Source organism: Tachypleus tridentatus, chromosome 4 (assembly GCF_004210375.1).
Source record: "Tachypleus tridentatus isolate NWPU-2018 chromosome 4, ASM421037v1, whole genome shotgun sequence".
Classification (NCBI taxonomy): Eukaryota; Metazoa; Arthropoda; class Merostomata; order Xiphosura; family Limulidae; genus Tachypleus; species Tachypleus tridentatus.
In genome coordinates this window covers 15,558,795-15,581,901 of record NC_134828.1, presented here as the reverse complement: position 1 = coordinate 15,581,901, position 23,107 = coordinate 15,558,795, and the positions used below count along the sequence as shown (strand labels likewise).

Sequence of the window (23,107 nt, the reverse complement as noted above, 5' to 3'; positions counted from 1 at the left end):
GTAACAGAGTATATTATTCCCATACAACAGAAGTTTTATTTCTCTTAAGGAATGTAACAGAGTATATTATTCCCATACATTTTATTGAGTTTGAAACATCTGAAAGAAGTTTAAATAAATTTTTGAAAAAATGTTTTTCTTTCTTGTACAAGTTGTATTGAAGATTATGAAAAGTTTAATTATTAGAAAGGAGTAATAATTATAATAAAAGTAAATTTTATATTAAGTTTTTGTTGTTTTTTATCTATTAACCCCTAAAGTGTTTTGTTTTGTTTACATTTTTTATTTATTAAAATTTTTATTGATAACCTTTCACTAAGTTCCAATAACACATGGAAATCCAGTGTTATGGATTACTGTGTAAAGACAAACAACGATAACACATGGGAATCCAGTGTTGTGGATTACTGTGTAAAGACCAACAACGATAACACATGGGAATCCAGTGTTGTGGATTACTGTGTAAAGACAAACAACGATAACACATGGGAATCCAGTGTTGTGGATTACTGTGTAAAGACAAACAACGATAAGACATGGGAATCCAGTGTTGTGGATTACTGTGTAAAGACAAACAATGATAACACATGGGAATCCAGTGTTATGGATTACTGTGTGAAGACAAACAATGATAACACATGGGAATCCAGTGTTATGGATTACTGTGTAAAGACAAACAATGATAACACATGGGAATCCAGTGTTATGGATGTACATGATTTGAACCGTACTCTGTGTTTCAGCTCATAGAACACTTTTCTTTATGATTACATTATGTAAACCACATTAAATTAATTAGAAGTTAATATTATTTAAACCGTAATATTTTGTACAAGTACTCCTGTAAATATGTGAAGCTTAATTTGGAATGTTTAACTCATTGGCCCATGAACATTTAGGAATATCTTAAGCAAAGAAAAAACGTTGCTAATTTTAGTATTCACTGAGAAGATGGATACATTTATAGAAAACTTCAAGTCATTTGTGAAAGTTTGTTTTATTTTGTTAGAGTTTGAAATTCTGATTTACATTAAGCCTTTTATTTGTCAGAACGTAATCATGTTTATTTTAATGACAGGCTAAAATACCAGTCCATGTTTCTGGTAGAAATTAATCAAATGTCTGTGTTCTAAAGATTGCCATTTCAGAGTGTTATCTTTCAAAAGGTAGAAAATTGTTAGTATAATAAAAGTGCAGTAACAGTCATTGTTGTGTTAACTTCTAGCTTAATAAAAACAAGGAAATAACAATAAATTCATGGTTACACTAAAATAGTGTGTTTACTTTTATGATTAGAGAAAAACAGTGTTAAAATCATATCGTATAATGACAGGTGTAATTTAAGATGTAAGGGTGTGTTTGACATCTTTTGTATAAGTTGTATTGGTCCCTGAAGATATAATAGCATGTGTAAAGAGATTGCAAACTTGTACTATCAGGGCTGGTTCACAGTGAGTTGAAAGGGCTCAAAGAACGTACTTCAAAATTTTTAGGGCACAAAAACTAAAAAATCTTAAACATACAAACAAAGAGACAAGAGGTGCTTGTGATGATCGTTTGTGTTCAGAATGTAATATCACATTGAATACTTGGAAAACTCAACTCCAGATAATGTTTTGTTTTGGGCCAACTCAAAATGGTTTCATGGTTGTGCAGAAAGGCAAGAAGGGGTATTTGTTGCCCCTCTAAATCATACATATTGTGACATAAACTTTACAATGTGATTAAATATATTTAGTAATTCATATTTAAACTGTAACTTTGTTTCCATTTACACAATGTAAAAGCTGATCCCCTACATGTGTCCCCCCCCCAAAAAAAAAAAAAATCTGTGGGTGCCCATGAATGGGTTTGAAGGACTAAGGAACCACCCTCTAAAATTTCAGGGGTGTAAAAATTTAGAGGAATACTAGCAAGCATAGAGTAAAAGGATATTTGTGGTGAGAATTAGTGTGCAGAATTTAAATTAATATTGCATCAGATACTGGAAAATTCAACTCCATATAAAGTGTTATACGTGTGAAAACCAAATGAAAGTAATTTTTTCTAAATATCTTTATTGCTCTACAAATTTTATTAATCTTGTCTGTTAATGTGATAAGTGGCAAAAGATGATTTTCAAGACTTAATAAGAGTTGATAAAAACATTGCATTGTACAATGGGACAAGAGAGGTTAAATGGTCTTGCAATGACTTCTGTAGAAAATGAAATAGTCAGACAAATTGGTGTGAAGTACAACAGAATAAAAATTTCAAAAGTATGCTTTTCTTCTGTTTAATGTTTAGCACGCTTCAATTTTTGAACTCAAACCATCACTGCATATAACTGTGAGTTTCACAGAGGTTCATATGATGGTCAGTCTTACCTTTCCCACTAAGATGATGTAAGATTGTTTATGTAGCAAAGTTAACTTCTGTTACTAACTGTGACATTAATTTGTAATGCTTGTAGTGTGTTCAACTTTGTGATGTTATTAGGTTGGTGGAAGAGTGTGTGTGTATTATTTATTGGTTGATTAGCCAGGGCTGTCGTAGTGAAATGTGTAAGAGACAGAATGAAAGTTCATGTAGCTAGAGATCATCTGTGTACTTGTACATGGTTAATTGTGGACACTGGTATCTTGAATATAAAATAATAGTGTTATGTGATTAATTACTCTAAATATATGACTTCTGATCGATTTAAATAAAATTAATAACTGCAAATCCACTTGCACAATACAATTTAAATCATAACAGTCAGTGTTTGTCAAAATATTGCAACGTGTTTTTTGACATCACTCAGAAGTTCTTAGAATTACGTTTGGATAAAAAGATTAGCCAAGTTTATAAAAACATGTTTGAGTTGCATGAAAAAAAAAATACAATTCTGTATAATTGTAAATAATTGATACAGTTAATTTATAATGTATGTTTTCATTTTTGTTGGTAAAGTTTTGATATTTTGAAAAGCATTGTTTTTGTTTAAAAATGCTCAGGCGTACGTATGAGACTAATTGTTAAATGATGTTTAGTTGTAGGAGTTACGAGATGTCAAATAGCAGCTAGGATACTGAACATTTCAATTAACATCCATATATAGAAGAGATGTAGATAAGGCAGGTAATAGCTAAAATTGAACGGAAGGATATACTGTCGTTCAGTTGCAGATAAACAGTAATGCTAGTTGCTGAAGTTAGTGATTCAGGAATTCTTGTAATTCGAACATGAAATCCTTTACTTGTAATATTGCAGTAGTATAATTGTTAAGAAGTGCAGTATGCGAGTGAAGCCTAACTTGGTAGAGAAATATCTTGTGGTAACTCGATTGTTTTCTTTTTGTATTTTTTTTTCTCATATATTTTGTAAAACAAGCTTCTTTTGTGTAAATACGATTGTCTGGCTTATTATGTTCAACTTGCAGTGTTAGTTTCAATGTGAGATTTCGGACAGTGGTTTTGTGTTATGTCGGTGCAGCCTAACTTGGATTGTGTTGAGGTCGTTCATCGCGTCTAGACTTACGATCGCGTGTCTGGCTTTCCACGCAACCATTTAAATTTGGTCTAGACAGACATTATGTGGGCAGTTACGTCAGCTTTACCCAAAACTCCATATTGTTTACGTCTGATGGTGTATTTTGATCGTTACTGCTACGACTGCTCATATGATCTGAGAAATTTACGTTGAAGTTTACTCTTTACTTGTCTCTTCGCGACGAAATAGACAGTTATGTTACAGTTAGCCTTCATACGTCTGTAGAAAATATTGCTTGTGTCGCGTATTCGTACACGTTTTTATAATTTTTAAGGCCTTTTATTCTCTTACACCTTTAAACGGTGTTACATAATTACTAAATAACTATTAATTCTTTGCATTTATTACAAATGTGACTAATAGGTGACTTTCAACATATGTACTCGTTAGGCTTAGTGATTTGGTAGGACATATTTTAATTGAAAGTTAATGGACTGTATCGTTTTACAGCTGAGTGAGACGAAAAATAGACTGTTTGAAAACAAATTGTCTGCTTTTATTTCTTTGTAAAATCGTGATAAGTCAGTGGGCATATAACACTAAATTTCGGGGTTTTGTCCCCCGTGGTGGATAACCTGCTATTTAGCTTTGTGCTTTAAACGAAGAAGAAAATACCACCGTGTTTGTGTGGTGTTCACGTCTGTATGAATTACAGTATTTTGATTGGTTGTTGTTAACACCACTCAGTTTGAAACAACATATAAATGAAAACAGACATTTTCTGTGACAAATATGTAGTCTTCCGGTGGGACAGCGGATTTACGACTCCTAAAACCATGGGCTCGATTTCTATCGATGGACCCAACAGATAGCCAGACGTGGCTCAGCTGTACAAAAACGGACAGAAATACGCTGTTGGAACACTCCACCAGTAATTAGTGAAATGGTTTGGGGGTTGAAGCTCTCGTCTCGCAATATGCAGGTCACGGGACCGAAACCCGTAGCTGTTAAACCTATTATTCATGGCTAAATAATAGCCCATGGTTGATGATGGATGCTGTTGACTAGCTGCTTTTCCCCTAGCCTAACAGTTATGCGAAGATAGCCCTTGTATAGCTCTGCGCAAAAATTCTAAACAAACATTGTCCTTCATAAATCTATAATAATAATAATAATCAGCGGGACATTTAGTAAGAGTGTTTACTTCTATCACGCAACATTGTTCATATTCTAACATCAAAAATATGAAAATCTTTCTTTTCCTTCGTTATCAGCGGACACGAACTTTTTTTTTGCAGAACAACGAGAAATAATATTCTGCATGTGTCCACCAAGTTTCTTCCAAAATCCGATAACTTTAGATCGAGTTATGGAGCGAAAATAGTGTGAAACGTTGGTCCGTATGTTAACTGATAGTTGTTTTGGTTTCGTTTCGTGACCTTGACCTTTAACTCTCCAAAAACTAATCACTTCTAAGCTGTGTCATAGTCCAAATGTTTATCAACTTTCATCCAAACCCGTTTATACGTTTTCGAGAAACCTTACTAACAAACAAACACGTAGGTGAGAACATAACAGTAACAACGATTTTTCCAGGCCCGGCGCTCGGCTCGTAATCTGAGGATCGCAGGTTCGAATCTGTGTCGCACCAAACATGCTCGCCCTTTCAGCGGTGGAGGCGTTATAATGTGACTGTTAATCCCACTATTCGTTGGTAAAAGAGTTGGCAGGGGGTGGTCATGACTAGCTGCCTTCTAGTTTTACACTGCTAAATTAGGGACGACAAAAGCAGATAGCCCTCGTGTAGCTTTGCGCGAAGTTCAAAACCAAAAAAACGACTTTTTCCAATTATGAGCTTCTCATAAATACACGCACGTAATATCGACTTCAACGTTTATTGGACAATAAAACCGCGAAAAATAGTTCTTCCAAAAAGAGTCCGCTTGTCCCTTAGAAGTTTCGCAACCACTCTTACCACTCTATAATAATATGTTGTCTGTCAGGCAGAAGACAATAAAATGACGTGGCATCAGTAAAAGTGCGCAAGCAGTGAATCACGAGAAGAATTATGCACTCTCTGGCTAAAACAGCATGGCATATGACCTTGAAAAGCAGAAATAAAAACAGTTGATGCATTAGTTTTGATTTTATTTACACTTGCAACAGAACACTCGTGGCGATCCTGTTTGTAATAACGATTTGTACCGGCCCTCGGCTCGTAATCTGAGGGTCATGGGTTCGAAACTCGCATCTTAACCACTCGTACCATTATATAATAATACGTTGTCTGTCAGGCAGTAGACAATAAAATGACGTGACGTCGGTAAAAGTGCGTAAGCAGTGAATCACTAAGAGAATTATGCAGTATGTGGCTAAAACAGCATGACATATATTATGTACGTATATTATGCATTGGATTTTATGTATTTAGATCTAAATATTGGCTAACACTGGCTAGGTTAATCTTTCTAGCCCTTAGCAGCTGCACGTGTGTTCACGGACTATACGTGGATCTGTTGTAAAACTGGTATTTTCTGTAACCTGTTAAAAACTTTACCTCTTTTTAAAAAGTCCGCCAGTGGCACAGCGTTATGTCTACGGACTTTCAACGCTAGGAACCGGGTTTCGATACCCTTGGTGGACAGAGCACAACTATCCCTTTTTGTAGCTTTGTGCTTAAGTTACAAACAAACACAATTTTCTTGCAGGAGGTTACATTTTAGTGATTAAAAACGTCTTCCTCCTAAACTAGGCTTCTCGCTTTGGAAGATGAACAGGTCAGTAGGTCAGATTTTATTAGTGTTCTGTTTTAACCCTCATTTGAAGATTATCGAGTTTACCGAAAATTAATAAATTAAAAGTTTTCGATAACAGTTTTTAACGAATTTTCTGGGCTATAGGAAATAAAAATTGTATTCATATTGGTCATAATGCACATAAACCAATCATAATGGCTTACTGGTCAACGTGCCAAAAGTGAGAATGCCAGGATTTACGGTTCATGACTCCTTAACCCACCCAACCACCCCCACAAAGAAAAGGTGGTCTACGTTTTCTGTGGGTGCACTAGTCTGTTTAATCGGATACAGTTGACAGAAGGTGTTATTCACCAACTCCCCTCCGTTTAGAATCCTGAAACAAACAGGTCTAAGATGCGACCTTGTTTTACGAAATAGCCCTGGTTTTAATTATTCGAGAAATCACCATCTGGATTTATATGACCTTTAGTTAAACGGAGCAGGGTCGTGTGCTGTAACGTGTCGCTGTTATGTTCCAGGTTAGAAAACAACGCGAACTAATTCGTTATGACACTTGTCATAACAGAAATTAAAGAAAACTTTGAACGGAGATGTTCCATTAGTTTGGTTTTCTGAATTATCGGAATACCAGGATTTCTGGTACAGCGTGTTTTATAGCAACAATAAAGAAACGTTCAGTGTACTTGTCAGATGAGCATAGTTGAAGATAATGTCAAATAAGCTGTAATGAGAAACCAACAGGTTTGGCCTCTTCATACATTTCGCAAATAGGCCCGGCATGGCAAGGTGGTTAGGGCGCTAGAATCGTAATCTGAGGTTCGTGGGTTCGAATCCCCGTCACGCCAAACGTGCTTCCCTTTCAGCTGTGGGGGCTCTGTAATGTGATGGTCAACCCCACTATTCGTTGGTAAAAGAGTATCCCAAGAGTTGGCGGTGGGTGGTGATGACTGGCTGCCTTCTTTCTAGTCTTAGTACTAAATTAGGGCCCGCTACCGCAGATAGCCCTCGTATAGCTTTGCGCGAAGATTTAAAACACATTTTACGTGAATAAGATAAATCATAAGTCCAAGGACGCGACTATACATGCTCTGACCTCTTCCCTCCCCCAAGAAAAAAGAAAAACTTAATTGATTAACAGTTGGAAAAATTATTTTAAATTTTTTTTACAAGTTTGTGACTTTGAATTTTCTTTATGAGAAATAGTGACGTAATGATTACATATGATAGGAAAGTATAGAAGAGATAAATTCGTCTGTAGTCTGAAGATATTGGAGTAGACATACAAATTTAAGTTATGCGTATTAAAGAGAGTTCAAGTTGATTATAAATTTACTGCCAACAAAGTTGTGGAAAAAACGTAGTGTCTTAACAAAGCCAGTAACTACTGTGGCTGATTGCGAATCTTAGGGTTTATGGTTCGCGTCCCATACTTTTGTAGCCGTGGGTATATCATAAAGATAATCTGAATAATTCGAGAATGACTGGATACCGTTGAGCTACTTCCTTCTAGTCTATCACATTTAAACTATGGACGCCTAGTTTAAACAGCCTTTGTGTAACTTTAAATGAATATTGGAGAGAAATTTAACCAAGCCTGAGGATTCTCAGTACGTTATCTGGTGAGATAGTTTATTATTTTTATACGTCTTAAATACATAATCATTTTCTCATCCTAAGTTTAGACGTACACTTTTTTTTTTTTTTGCGATATCGCTAAATATTTTCCGAACCATGAGCTGTGGGTGTGTTATAAGAGTGACAGTCAGTCCCTTCGTCAATGATGATTAGTAAGGTGTTGCTGAGCAGCTGCCTTCCCTATGGTTAGCAGCTCAAAATTGGGAACGAAAACGTTATTTTAGCAACTGTGTAATAAATATGCCTACGGGAACTGTGTACGTACCACGTGATACGTCACTGGTCAGTTTAATACAAGAGACTAGTGTTGACATATCACTACATTCACTAGCGATGTATGAAACACCCATACGCACATGTACTTAGCATAAGAATGTTTTGTAACTTATTATTTATCGTTGACTATTTGTTTATCAGAGACGTGGTGATCTTGTCTAGTTTACATGTTGTTATCAGGTTTTGGACTTTGGTATAGACATGGACCGTGATTGTGTGTGTTCTAAAGCATTAGGCTTAGCGATCTTGAAAGACAAACTGTGCTCAAACGTGCCTCATAATTCTGATTCATTTGTAGAGGGTATTTCATAAAGCATACAGTTGCCATGTTGTTGTTTTTTAATCTATGAATGGTCAGACATTCAATAACTCAAGTTAGAGAAGTGTTAAACACCCACATAAACTTACGTTTATCCATGCGTTACATTGCCAATTGTTATAGATTCTACACGCGCACACACGTTATCCGAAAATATCCACATGAAATACGTTTTCCTGACTACTAAAGCAACGCTTCTCAAACTTTTTTTTAATTCTGTGTGACACAATATCATAAAAATTTCCGCTACTCCAGACAGCACCCAAAATAACAGCAGTCAAAGCACCACATTCACCGGGTGATTTTCAAGGGCACTTAATCGAGAACAAAGGCAGGTTTAATTGTAATTTTCTCGCGAATTCGTTGTTATCTTAAAACGTTAACTGACATTATTTTGAACGAACATTTCCAAAGCGCGTGTAAGAACTGGCATTTTGCCAAAACATAGGAGATACAAAGAAATCCCAGTTGGATTAATTCGTGAAACATTGAATGTTGTACCTCAACTGTCGTGGGTGTTTCAAGATGGGGGGCTGAATGCAGCTGGCTGTATTGAAGAGCAGAAGTGATAAACGTACAGCGTGAATACAGTTGGTTAGCTTTGCACTTTCGGCTGTTTCTGATTTATGTATGTACAGTGAACGCTACAACCGTACGTAGGCATGTTTAGACATGATAATGACAAATGATTGAATTTTAGTGTGGTGAACCGGACATGATTGACTGGACGGGTGTGGGCAACTTAGGATTTATATGTATGTATGTATATGTGTGTGTGTTTTCAACCTTGATATCTATATATTCATGAAAACTGATACTTGCATACGTTTATGCAACAAATACAAACGATTGGTGTGTCGGGCTGCGGATCGAAGGGCTCGAGGTTCGAAATGTGGTGTATTTAAAACACTTCTCACTATAGTAATGACAGTCAAGCCCTCCATTCGTTTCAAAAAGTCGTACAAAAAACCCTGTGGTAGTGGCTATTGTTAGTAGGCTGCCTTCCGTGTGGTCAGTGGTACAAAACTTGGGACACCTTTAACTGATTCTGACGAGTTTTGCCCCAGGCGTTTTGTCCACGTGCTCGTATGGTACTGATCAGTTTAAAAATTTCATTAAGTTATTTGGCATTTAACAGTTCCTATTGGTAGATGGTATGGACCGTTTGAACTTGTGATATATATGCTTGTGTATTGACCTTACAGTACTGGTTTTGACCAGGTGCTCAATGAAAAGCATGCGCATACACTCAAGTCAAAATTTTGAGGTCTTTTTTAATTGTTGGGATATTTCTGTTGTAACAGATGTAGTTTGGTTCCTGTTGTTAACCTTCACGAGCAAGCTACGTAAATGTGGATGTAGTGACCATGCACGTTAACTCATCGCTTTTGAATGACATTGCTAACTGGAACCCGGATGTATGAATTACATATTAATACTTGTGTTACTGTGTACAGTTACGTAACCAATGTGGCTTGAATGCGTAACCTATGATTGTTAACCTGTTACGTCTTTACGTTCAGTACGTATATTTATTATTTTCAAATCTCCAGTAATTACTGCTGGCTGTTCATACTATTTGTTTAGCTCCATATCTGTACTTTCAGCCAATGGCATCTCGCGTTGTTAGCAATATTTGTTCGAACTAATTGTCTATCTGTTTTTTGAACTTCGTTGTTTACCCGAAAGTCGAGCGAGTTATGTTAAAGTATGCCGCATGAGGGCGGTAGTGTCAGGATGAAGAAGTGGAGAAGGAACGCTCGTGCCGAAGGTTTCTCCAGCGCTGTTCAGGTGCATTAGCAGTAGGTTGTACAGGTAGGCATTGGGAAGGCTTGACAGGCGGGAAGAAGGGAATGGCTGGACCGGGAGGAAGAGGTAAGTGACTCGGTAAACCGTTCTTCTAATATCTATTGGGTTTAGAGTGGGCGGATGCATCGTCGCCCGTCTTCTGTGAACATCTTCCAGAATATAACTGTGGTGAAACAAGAAAGACATGCAGCGCAGCAGCTGTGTGGCGGTGGTCTGTCGAGAAATCTCGCCAACGCGCGAGCATGCTGTTACGAGTAGTTTTGGTTTTATCTGTAAGCAACTTGAATTTGTTCTGTGAAGACTCGTGTATCAGTGTTTAAGTTCTGCGAATGAACAAGAAATACAATCCATTTTTGAAACGTTAAGACTAAAGACTAGCTATTTTCACACGAGATGCGGTAGAACTTGCGTTTATTGAGATGTACTTCTCGGTACAAACGTAAAATTTAGGAACGCTTTGCTGAGATGTCTATAATACGAACTTTGGAGTTACTTGGGTAAAGCGGTGACTCCAGACGTACACCTTTCTTTATCTGCTGTTAACCGTTGTAACGACTTACAGTGACGTAAAGGAAAGAACGTACGTACCTCGTGGGTTATATGACACGTTTATATGCTAGTAATTTGTCAGAATTCTGGAGAAAACAAAACGTAATTGACTCGCAACGAATGAATTGAAACATTTTTATCTTTGCCAGCAAAATTGGTTTCCTTTTCTCAGTACCGTTTTCCCTTGTAACACAAAAATAACACTAAAGTAGTGCTTCCTGATGACTCTTCGGTAAACCCGAGAGATCACAACGGTGAAATTCGGGGTTTGAGCCCTGTAAGGATTAATGTACGGCTTTGCGCATAAAAGTAGACGTAGTTTACCTGTTCTATGGGATTGATTTGTACTTGCGTTATCGGGTATGGTTAGCGATTATTTTCATACACAGATTGTTAGCCCTTAGAATTATAAAAATGCCAGTGCGTGAATGCGTGCCAAGTACGTGTAATATATGTAATGACAGATATAAATCAACGTGTCTTCATGATATATAAACAGTTTCATTGCCTTACTGGTGATTACAACGCGTTGGATTTCGTATTTCTAATTTAAATGCTGTTTGCAACAACTGAAGCTAAAAACTCAAATCATACGTGTAGGTTACAGGAGAGGTTTACCCTTCCTCTGTTTTATCATCAGATATTTATTCTCACATATCGAAAGTATAGTTGTGTTTTGCACAAAATAATTTCCTTAATCAAAGTCCTGTAAATTTTGAAACTGAAGTCACCCCTGTACGTGTTTAACCACATGCATTGTATTTAAAAATCGAAGTGACCCCTGTGTTTAACTATATACCTTTTAAGCGCATTGTAGGTAATACTGATAAACTGTTTCGCATCAGAAACTGTAGAATGTTGTCATTCATATTATTTTAGAATACGCATTGTTTAACGTCGAATTGTTGTGTGTTATTAAATTTTCCCACGTGATATAATCAGGAAGGCTAGACACGTAATGACTAACTACAGACGGTGGGATTAAGTGTCAATTTCACACGTCTATCACGTGCAGGTGCGAGTGTAAACCACCTGGAGCATAGAAGTATTCGTATATCTAAATTTGTAAATTATCTACGAACTTTAAGTTGATTTATATACACCAAGAGTTTGTTCTCGGATTTTTCTGAATGTGAATCGTGTCCAGTGTTATTTAAATCAATAAGGCTTAGCAGTCATGCATGTGCAAGACTATACCGCATATTCTGAAATAAGATATTTAACGTACAGAGAAGTGGGATCCGCTTGTCTTGTTAACTGTTTATCTATCGTCAGTAAGCAACAGAACTCGTGTAACTCCATTATTTTATTTTAACTTCGTGTCTTGTGCCACTTATTTTTAGAATTCACATGAACCTTTAAAACACATTATTATGCAGGTTTACTGGAAATTGTCTTTTCATTGACACCAAAACGCTAAAACTAAAATAGAATAAATATTTATTAGTTTTTTTTTTTCTCAGTTTATCGTAAAAGAAGTTTTACCCTGCACATGTTCACACTTTTTACAACGAAATAGGCGCCACCTTGCCACTATCATTTAACGTTTTAGATTCCAGAAGAGATTCTTTCGATAAAAAAAATAACAAAAAACGCCCACTTTACGGGTTCAGTATCTGTTCATTGGACGTATTTATCAGAAATAAATAAAATATAACAAATTGGGTAATGTCTGCTCGTTTTCAAGTGAAGGTCTCATGGAGGCTATTATTATACGTACTGTCATTGGAATATTATAATGTGCCGTACTCTCTAAGTGTGTACAGTCACAGTCTCGAGCTTACAGCTTTTTAAACAAACACTACGTAGCAGCAAGCCTAACATCTGACACCTCAATAAACTCAGCTATAGACGTGACCCTCCCAAATCGCGAAATAACACTATACCCCAATATAGAAAACCGCAACACTACTGCATGTCAGACTGAAATGGGTCAAAAGTGAAGAGTTCGTCGGACAAACAAGGTTAATTATACTTTTTAATAACATGAAGACTGTATCCTAGTCAGTACAATGTAGGACCTTTGTGGTACTTGTCTGGTCAGTACAGTGTAGGACCGTGTGGAACTTGTTTGGTCAGTACAGTGTAGGACCTTTGTGGAACTTGTTTGGTCAGTACAGTGTAGGACCTTTGTGGTACTTGTTTGGTCAGTACGGTGTAGGACCTGTGTGGTACTTGTTTGGTAAGTACAGTGTAGGACCTGTGTGGTACTTGTTTGGTCAGTACAGTGTAGGACCTTGTGGAACTTGTCTGGTCAGTACAGTGTAGGACCGTGTGGAACTTGTCTGGTCAGTACAGTGTAGGACCTTTGTGGTACTTGTTTGGTCAGTACAGTGTAGGACCTTTGTGGTACTTGTTTGGTCAGTACAGTGTAGGACCTTTGTGGAACTTGTCTGGTCAGTACAGTGTAGGACCGTGTGGTACTTGTTTGGTCAGTACAGTGTAGGACCTTTGTGGTACTTGTTTGGTCAGTACAGTGTAGGACCTTTGTGGTACTTGTTTGGTCAGTACAGTGTAGGACCTTTGTGGTACTTGTTTGGTCAGTACAGTGTAGGACCTTTGTGGAACTTGTTTGGTCAGTACAGTGTAGGACCTTGTGGAACTTGTTTGGTCAGTACAGTGTAGGACCTGGTGGTACGTGTTTCACACCGTAGCTGATAACATACCGCTGACGGTTCATAACGTTATTAATGTGTCTAGGATGTCGGTGTCCCTTTTAACCTGCAATTAGATTTGCTGGATCGTGCAATTAATAATTATTTGTGGTTGAAAAGGGGGCCACACTTCTGTGCTAGTTTCTTTCTGTCAGCAAGGTCGGTGGTTAAGGCGTGCGACTCCTAATCCGAGAATCGCGGGTTCGAATCACCGTCACACCAAACATGTTCGCCCTTTCAGCCATGGGGGCGTCGTAATGTTACGGTCAATACCACTATTCATTGGTAAAAGAATTGGCGGTGGGTGGTGATGACTAGCTGCCTTCCCTCTAGTCTGAAACTGCTAAATTAGGGATGGCTAGCGCAGATAGCCCTCGAGTAGCATTGTGCGACATCAAGAACAAACAAACAATCTCTGCAAATGCATGAGGGCATATACCTCCACATGACTGAAACCTAGAGCTTAGAAGCATAGCCTGAACACGAGTAAATCTACATTGTGTTCTAAACTATTACTAGCACTAATATGAAATCAAGGCTGCATCAAAATATGTTACAGTATGCATTAGATGTAGGCATAAATCTACAGAACCATACACTATCGGGAAGCCTCCCTTTCCATTGTAGTGGTGATACTGCTGAACATCAATGGTAATATATTTTAAATCTCTGTTATTGGTCAGAAGTTCTGAGAGTTACATTTAGGTGTTATGAGTTAAATTATGTCGCCGTTGTTGTATGACAACTGGTGCTAGGTATAAGGCAGTAGTAATATTAGTAACTTTGTGCATTTAGAAGTTAGAATGAAAGTTAAAACCTTCACATCCCAATTAACTTATCGAGATATAGATGTTTCAACCTGTATGGGTCCGCGTTAATTAACTTCATATGACCAGCATGGATTTGGCTTCTAACAAGAAGACAGTTTGTTTGACAACTAAGTAGACATCTAATGATCTGTGCCCGGCATGGCCAAGCGCGTTAAGGCGTGCGACTCGTGATCTGAGGGTCGCGGGTTCGCATCCCCATCGCGCCAAACATGCTCGCCCTTTCAGCCGTGGGGGCGTTATAATGTTACGATCAATCCCATTATTCGTTGTTAAAAGAGTAGCCCAAGAGTTGGCGGTGAGTGGTGATGACTAGCTGCCTTCCCTCTAGTCTTACACCGCTAAATTAGGGACGGCTAGCGCAGATAGCCCTCGTGCAGCTTTGGGTGAAATTCAAAAACAAACCTCTCTTCTTCACACACTTTATGAACATGAAAACGAAAAGGAAGTTGTTAAAGTGACTTCAAGCTTGATAAGAGACCAAACTACGTGACGGTCATGCACCTTCATGTCTCCACGTGGCCTGTTTTGGTGATGGTTTTGTTTTATTTATTTCGTAATGCTTTATGTAGGCTCTAAGTGCAATTTGTTTTTATAGTTATTAATGATGACACGAATAATAGTAATCTGTATATCGCAGAGAACATAGAAAACTTAGGCTGCGTGTAATAAGTAGTTTTAAAAATATTTACGTTTTGAAATGAGAATCCAACTCGTGACGTCAAGATAGAGTATTGACTGCTTATTCTGCTGTGTTTTGCATTTTTCGTTTACTGTACTATAATTGGATTTGTGTGTGTGTGTGTGGATGTTATGTATGTGCCACTGTTTACTAGCAAGAAAACAGGATTGACATTTCTAGGTTGTGTGGACTAATTTTGGTTTCTTGAAAACTCAATTTACATGAAAAAATTGGTTTGAGGACATGTAAAAATAGGAATAAGTGAAACTTATGCGAAAACAACTCAAATTACGTATTAACTTGATTTGGAGACATCTAAACATAGGAATAGGTAAAACTGAAAAGCAGGAGAGCAGGTTACACGTTAACTTGATGTTTAACAGTACCAGTCACAGCTGGAAAGCTCTTACATACTTCTGAGTATGTACGGCTTTAGGTTTAATCCAGTAATGATAATAGTATATGTAGGAGATTATGTTGTACTGAGTGAAACCTTCTGAAGTGCAGGTGTAGGCTTAGATCCAAACCTTGTGTAAATCTAAGCTCTTGGTTATGGAGAATTGTATATGGATAGTGTTTTCTTAAGTTGGTTCCTAAGGCTGCTGTAATTTGAGTTCCGTCTTTGTCGTCTACTCCTGGACTTTCTTTTCGTGTTGTATCTGTAAATTTTTTTTTTGCTTTTCGTAAAGGTACGCGACAGCCCTTTCAGACGCAAAATATTCGTACACTCATTTGATGAATGTGCTTAGATCGTGGATTTAAAGTTGGAAAACAAAGGTACTATGAATCATTTTATCACGAAGACCGTCCAGAAAGAGATATGTGACGAGTCGTACACCATTCGTTGTCAGCGGGCCCGACATGGCTAAGTGGTTAGGGCGTTTCACTCGCAATCTAAGGGTCTTGGGTTCGAATTTCCGTCTCGCCAAACATGCTCGCCCTTTCAGCCGTGGAGGTGTTATAGTGGTTCGGTCAATCACACTATTTGTTGGTAAAAGAGTAACCCAAGAATTGGCAGTGAGTGGTGATAACTGTCTTCCCTCTAGTATTTCACTACTAAATTAGGAACGGCTAGCGCATGTAGCCCTCGTGTTTCTTCGCGCGAAATTCAAAACAACCCAACATGTAATTAAATACGTTTATTTAAAATATTATTCACGAGCATAATGTTTTAGCCTTTTTGTATCTCAGGCTACTTTCAGGGAATAACTGAAAAGTACAGTTTCGATCCTGGATCTACTTGTTAGGCAAGTATCACCTATATTTATTCGAGGGCTCATTTCATTGAGGCTTGGCTAACTATATGAATGGTTTTAAGAAGGGTATCCATGTTTTGCCGAGTTCATTGAGCGTATATTAGGTATATGTAGATTTTTTTTTTTTTTATAGTCGCGGCATAATGGCTCCGAGTGTTGTTGTTTATGTCCGGTACAAACTTTTAGCTCATAGCTCCGTCATCTTTGGACCAATTTGAAATATAATTACAGTTTTGGACTCAAGAGGTCAAATCCTTTCGATTGACGTATTTGACTACGCCCAAGGTATCATAGATGTATTTAATCTAACATTCAAACTGAATTTTTTTTTAGGTCTTAAGGCTGTAAGAGATTCGTGTGAGTAGTAAAATCGAATTCGCTATACGCGTAGCCCCATTTCTGGTGTTGCTGGTTCACAAAAATATATCCAATAAAAAGGGGTAAAAAAGTATAAATGAATTTGCTCTAATCCTGTCCGCTTCAAGAAGTTTCAAGTGCCGCGGCTATTGAGGACTCCATGTTTTATCGTGCGTTCGTGTCCAGCTATTTTAGTGTTATTCCACATTATTCTATGGTCTTATGACATTATAGTGATGCATCACTGTTGTCCCCGAATTCTGATTTGTATTCTTTTTTGTTTCTGAAGTGTATTTGTATCCACGTTCACAACGAATGTTCTTAGTGATGCATTATAATGTTTAGAAAGCTTGGTTTGTAGTTGGTACTGTGTGCGATAACACTTGCAGTGTTTAATTATTGTTCGAGTTTACATGTCTCCAGAGAGACCTTTAACACGTGGAAATATATGTATACTTATGGCCACGTGTCTGTAAGTACGAAGTTGCTCAAAGTTAAGACTCCTTTGAAGTTCCTGTCTCATTTCCTTAACGGTCCGGCATGGTCAAGCGTGTTAAGGCGTCCGACTCGTAATCTGAGGGTCGCGGGTTCACGCATCCCGGATTGCGCCAAACATGCTCGCCCTTTCAGCCGTGGGGACATTATAATGTGATGCTCAATACCACTATTCGTTGGTAAAAGAGTAGCCGAAGAGTTGGCGGTGGGTGGTGATGATTAGCTGCCTTCCCTCAAGCCTAACACTGCTAAATTTGGGACGGCTAGCGCAGATAGCCCTCGAGTAGCTTTGTGCAAAATTCAATAAACAAATAAACAAAAATCATTTTCTTAATCTATTAATAGTAACTTTGTTTAAGACCTAATAGACGTGAGAACGCCCACTTTGATATGCAAGAAAAACAACATGCGTTTTAAACTTACAAGGAAAAGAAAACCCACTCTAAACAAATTATCAGAAATACCGGTATAACTGCTAGTTTCGTGGAAGACTATTAGGCCTGAGGCCTTTTCTAGATTATCTTAGTTCTACAAATATTTACTCACACTTCGTACCCTACACCAGAAAAAAATGATTTTATTGACATTTTAGGTTAAACATAAACGGTCATCAGAGCATTACATCACAGAGTAGATTTTATTTAAGTATTTCTTAGTAGACGCAGTTATCGATGAAAGTGTCTCGCTTTTCTGTTGCAACAGTCGTGAGGTTTTTACTAAAGGAAAACATTTTTATTTTATAATTGAAAGTTACTTCTTTTGTTTTAATTTTGTATTTAAACCTGAAGTATATCATTTTTGTGAAAATTTCAGTTATTTTATTTATTTCTCAAAATACTGGTTATTTATAAAAAAAAAATATTACCAAGTGATGATCTGGTGGCAGTTTCCGAGATTCGAGCTTTGGACGTTTACATCGCTAGCCTCCTCGGTGTGGATTCCTGTACGTGGTGAGGGGGCCTCCCAGATGAGGTTCCGTTTTTTTTCAGTTTACCTTCTTTGGGACCTGAACATCCACCTCCGTGTTTGGCGTGCGTGGTGACCCGTGAAAAGTAAGAGAGGATCCTGGTAATTGAGGGGTCCAACCCAACACACCACTTTGGCCTTGAATTCCTGTAGACGTGCGGCCTTTGGGTGGCCCTCCTAGGGTCAGTCGGCTGGTCCACTTTGGCTAGGATCAACCAAGTACCAGTGTTGGATGTTCTCAGTGGGTGTTGTGGACATTGTATCTGGTGCTGGTGTTTGGGTATAGTGCTCACAAAACCCTGACGTTGCTGCAGTGTCCTTGTTTGGCACTGTTGTGTGTCCCTTCGTAGGGCTTCATGGTAGGTGGGGTCAGTGGGCACTGAAATGTAGTTTCTTTATTATAGATACCTCTCTTTCTGACAAAATAAATAAAAATTAAAATTTGAAAACACAACAACAGATCATTGGAAACCTGCCACGTATGAACGACTCTGTTGTACAGTCAATATTACAGCCAGATTCTGCACCTCGATTTCTGATTATTCATTCCTTATCTGAGATATCTTTAGGGCAGATGTCTCCATTTTTTATTCAAAAGGGATTAGAGGGAGCTGCTAGTTCCCCAAAGTCAGTAAAGAAGTTGCGCTCTGGAGACATTTTGGTGGAAACATCTTCACTGCAACATACCAAACTCCTCTTGATCAAAGACCCATTGAGGTTACTCACCATGCAACTTTGAATTCTTCCAGAGGAGTAATAGTTGAGAGGGATTTAAAGAACATTCCTGAGTAGGAGATCCTCGCTGGTTTCTCCGGCCAAGGCGTTACTTTGGTGCGCCAAATCTTCGCTCGTAAAGACAGAATTATGGACCCTACCAGTGTTCCGATAGTAACATTTACATGATCATGCCCTCCTGCACAATCAAAGCGGGTTATCTGAACTGCAAAGTACGACCTTACATTCGTAACCCTTTCAGATGTTTCCAGTGTCAGCAGTTTGGTCACTCAAAAACATGTCGTGGTTCTTTGACACGTGTTCGTTGTGGTGGTAAAGACCACGACGCTTACAAGTGCATCCTGGAACCACCTGTGTTAATTGTAGTGGCTTACACCGCTCTTACCCTGTTTCATGCCCTAAATAGGTAAAAGAGAAAGAGGTACAACACTTGTTAATAATATCGCCTACCCAGAAGCTCGGAAATTATTGTCCCTAACTCTGACATATGCTGTAGTAGTCCATTCCACTGTCACAGTGGGAGTGTAGACAGGACTTTTCATGCTTCCAACAGAGTCGTTTGTAAAACATCTTAATTTTGGGCCCTCCATAATTAAAGTCGACGCATCTGTCTACTTCCATCTTCGTTTCTACCACTCCTTTCAGTGAATGTCCAGTTCCACTTCCTTCAGGTTCAAGTGTTTCCTCTTGTCCATCCTCTTCTGTTGCCTTGAGAGGAAAATTAACTATTCGTTCACGCCCTCAGTCATTGGAATCGTTCTTCTCAGGCAGAGACCTGCCTGCCTACTCAACCCAGGGCAGGATCTATGGAGGTTGATAGATAATTGTCCAATAAAGAAAAACAAGGTCTCCCTGCCACATTCTCTTCCACATAAATAAAAATGACCACTCTGGTCCAGTGGAACTGTCGAGGTTTTCGATCAAATATAGATAACATTAAGGACTTGATTGATTCTTACCATCCTGTGTGTCTCTTTACAGGAAACTTTTCTGAAACCTGCTGATACAGTCACCCTTCAGCAGTTTTCCTTGTACAGAAACGGCATGTCGTGTGATGGACGAGTGCATGGTAATGTGGCATTGCTGGTTGATCAGCATGTGCCCACCATGTCTTTGTCACTTGATACACCCTTAAAGGCTGTAGCCATCCGTGTTTTCTTGGATTGTACCTTCACTATTTGTTCTGTCTACCTGACTCCTGAAGAGATCTATAATCAGTCGGACTTTGATGTTCTCACTGAGCAGTTACCATCCCCCTTTTTACTATTGGGGAATTTTAATGGACATAATCCTCTTTGGGGTGGTGCTAGTATTGATGGGAGGGGTCGTGCCATAGAGTGCTCTTGGACCACAAAGTGTAGAGGACGATGTTTCGAAAGGCTTCCGCCTTTCGTCTTCAGTTGTCATTCATTTTAAGAAGTTTCATCATGAATACTCTGCCTAAACAATCTATCAAAGGTTCTTGTACTTATTTTTCGTGCACTTAGTCAGTCTTTTACTGCTATACATCTTTCTATCTGCTCCACTTCACTTTTTGCTTACTTTTCTTGGAGGGTCGACAGTAATCCGTGGGACAGTGATAATTTTACCATCATTTTGAGAGAGACTAGCAGTGGTTGATGCCATCCGACCCGCGTGCCTCGATGGACGTTGGACCAGGCTAACCTGTTGTCTTTCACTACCCTCTCAGAATTTGAACCTGCTATCGTGTGTAAGCCATCTGTAGATTACTCCAAACCTGTTTGCCTGCACTTTTGCCGTCAAAGGGAGTATTCACCCTGATCATGAACTCCGTATTGGTGAAGTTGTGATTCCCGTTGTCCCTGAAGCAAAGTTCTTGGGGCTTATCTTTGACCGTAAGCTGATTTTTATTCCACACATCAAGCCATTACGTGTCAAGTGTATAAGGGCTCTAAACATTCTCCTTGTCCTCTCTTTCCCTTCTTGAGGACAAATCGATGCTAAAAATCCATCATGCCCTTATCCGATCAAAACTGGACTATGAGTCTCTGGTCTATGGCTCTGCCAGGACCTAGTCTTTGAAAATGTTGGATCCTGTTTACCATCAGGGCCTTCTGCACTTCGGCAGTTCAGAGTTTGTACATGGAGTCCTATGTACCCCCTTTATACCTTCGTCGTTTGCAACTGTCTTTGATGTGTGTTTCAAAACTTCGACCTTTACCCCAGCATCCCCCATGGGGTTATGTTTTCTTCCTAAATGGACCACAATTTTTCATAATAGACAGTCTGCCATTGATCCTTTTAGCCTTCATATCCAAGTGCAGTTAGATGAATTTGGTCTATCTTTAGATGTTATCTTTGTGATGACTAGCTGCCTTCCCTCTAGTCGTTCACTGCCAAATTAGAGACGGCTAGCGCAGATAGCCTTCGTGTAGCTTTGCGCGAGATTTAAAAACAAGCAAGCAAGCCTACAACAAAAGACACCTTGGAATATTGCACGCAGACCGGTTATAGAATGTTAAATAAGTTACTGCGAAGGTCACAGGGGAATTGGAAAGTTGATTTGTACCTCTTGTATTTTACATAAGCTAAAATGACGTCATAATTCTAGTGTAAACGATTTTATCATTACCCGTTGAAAATAGCTTTCCCACAAATAACTAGTGCTCCTTTAAAAAAACTTGAGTATAGGGTGAAACAGGAATTATCAGCCAATAATATCACAGATGAACACTCACATGTAGAATACTCAGTGCTTTGTACTCTCGACAGTCGGTGTTCTTAGGGAGTCAACTTACGAAGTGAAGGAGCAAAAAATACACATTTTTATATTTCATTACACATATTTGTAGAATAATTACTTTAAAAGACACGAAGGTTTATTAAAACCGATGCCTTAAGATACATATTTAATTTAAAGAGGGCTGATTGTCCACTGGTAAACTTTTATACGCGCTAGATTATTGTTTTATAGTCTAGGTATATATGAATTTTATATATATGTGAGAGAGAGGATTATAGTTTCACAGAAACTATAAATATTCACTATATTTTCAAACAATTCTACGTGAGACAATCTCCAGCTGCAACTTAACATTTTACATCTCGAATAAATGCGATCAAACAGCCAGTAGTTACAGTAAATCATCATGGTACATATCAACTGGCTGTTAACTGTATGTATTATTATTACAATATATAAAGTTAAAGTAATTCTTTACCAATAGTTGAGCATAAAAAGAATCCAGGAAACAAGATGGATTAAAAAATGGGAAATTAAAAATCTGGAAATAGGAATGGTAAAAAAAAAAAAGACCAGGCTAGAAATATTATAGACTTTACTCAAACAACAAATCCTTATCTTGACTCCACGTAATGTAATTCTAGGTAACAGCATGAAACTAAAATAGGGGTTTGTCGGTTGAGTTATTAATGTCCAGTCTTGTTTTCGTGCTTTTACGACCTCTATTTGCAGGTTTAAAATAGGGGTTTGTCGGTTGAGTTATTAATGTCCAGTTTTGTTTTCGTGCTTTTACGTCCTCTATTTGCAGGTTTAAAATAGGGGTTTGTAGGTTGAGTTATCAATGTCCAGTTTTGTTTTTTGCTTTTTTTACGACCTCTATTTGTAGGTTTTTAAATTACTTTTTTATCTTGTATATTAGGCTGCCAAGAAAGAAATGAAACGTGGTCGATGTGTTAATTTAGTAAATGGTCTTCTGGTCTTTGCGAGTTGAATTCTTTGCATGTCGGGTTAGTGATAAGTTTACAGACTAACAATTCTAAAATGTAGGATTCGATCCTCTGCTGTGAACTGAACGCAGATAGCCACTGTGTAGCTGTGCGCTGAAAACAACAAAAATCGTTTCAATCTTGCTAGCCGCGGTGGGGGAGTGCGCGCGCAGTCACTTTCTCGCTTCCGGAATTGTTTTTATTAAGTTTTTATATTATCAGTTATGATAAATTTTATCGTCAGAAGTGCACCATTGTGTAAAGTCCGAGATACATGGTAACATATCCGTGATTATCTTACTAGAGGCTTTTGTGATCAAATGTAATTAATGGTGTAACAATGTTTTTAAATTATTGAGAGCAAACAAAAAAGAAAGACAAAAAACTATATTCTTGACTTTGTCTTCGATAATCTGCATAGAATTAAATACAGTAATAGTAATGATGTAGTATTTGCGTATTCTATTGTATAGGTTAGGAGTTGGCTTGCTGGGCTGCGGGTCGAAAGGCTTACCATTGATGTTTCGGTATACGGAATGCGCTCCGAGTTCTCAACTGTGTAAGCGTTACAACTTTCCCTGTTTTTTAACAGTAACACACTGGACGGCGTGTTGACAAAATGGTTGCTCTCACGCTTATCAGCGG

General features: G+C 38.1%; 1 protein-coding gene and 1 pseudogene across 2 annotated transcripts in view; both read left to right on the top strand.

The window, feature by feature from the left end:
* The window catches only part of LOC143248615 (pyrokinin-1 receptor-like), a 425,075-nt gene that overhangs the window by 240,746 nt on the left and 161,222 nt on the right, over positions 1-23,107 (top strand). The gene's annotated exons all lie outside the window — the stretch shown is intronic.
* Positions 9,143-23,107, top strand: part of LOC143248616 (transcriptional regulator protein Pur-beta-like) — a 50,516-nt pseudogene continuing 36,551 nt past the window's right edge. The window contains exon 1 of the transcript XR_013027093.1: positions 9,143-9,197. The product of XR_013027093.1 is annotated as a transcriptional regulator protein Pur-beta-like (transcript). The remainder of the gene's footprint in view (positions 9,198-23,107) is intronic.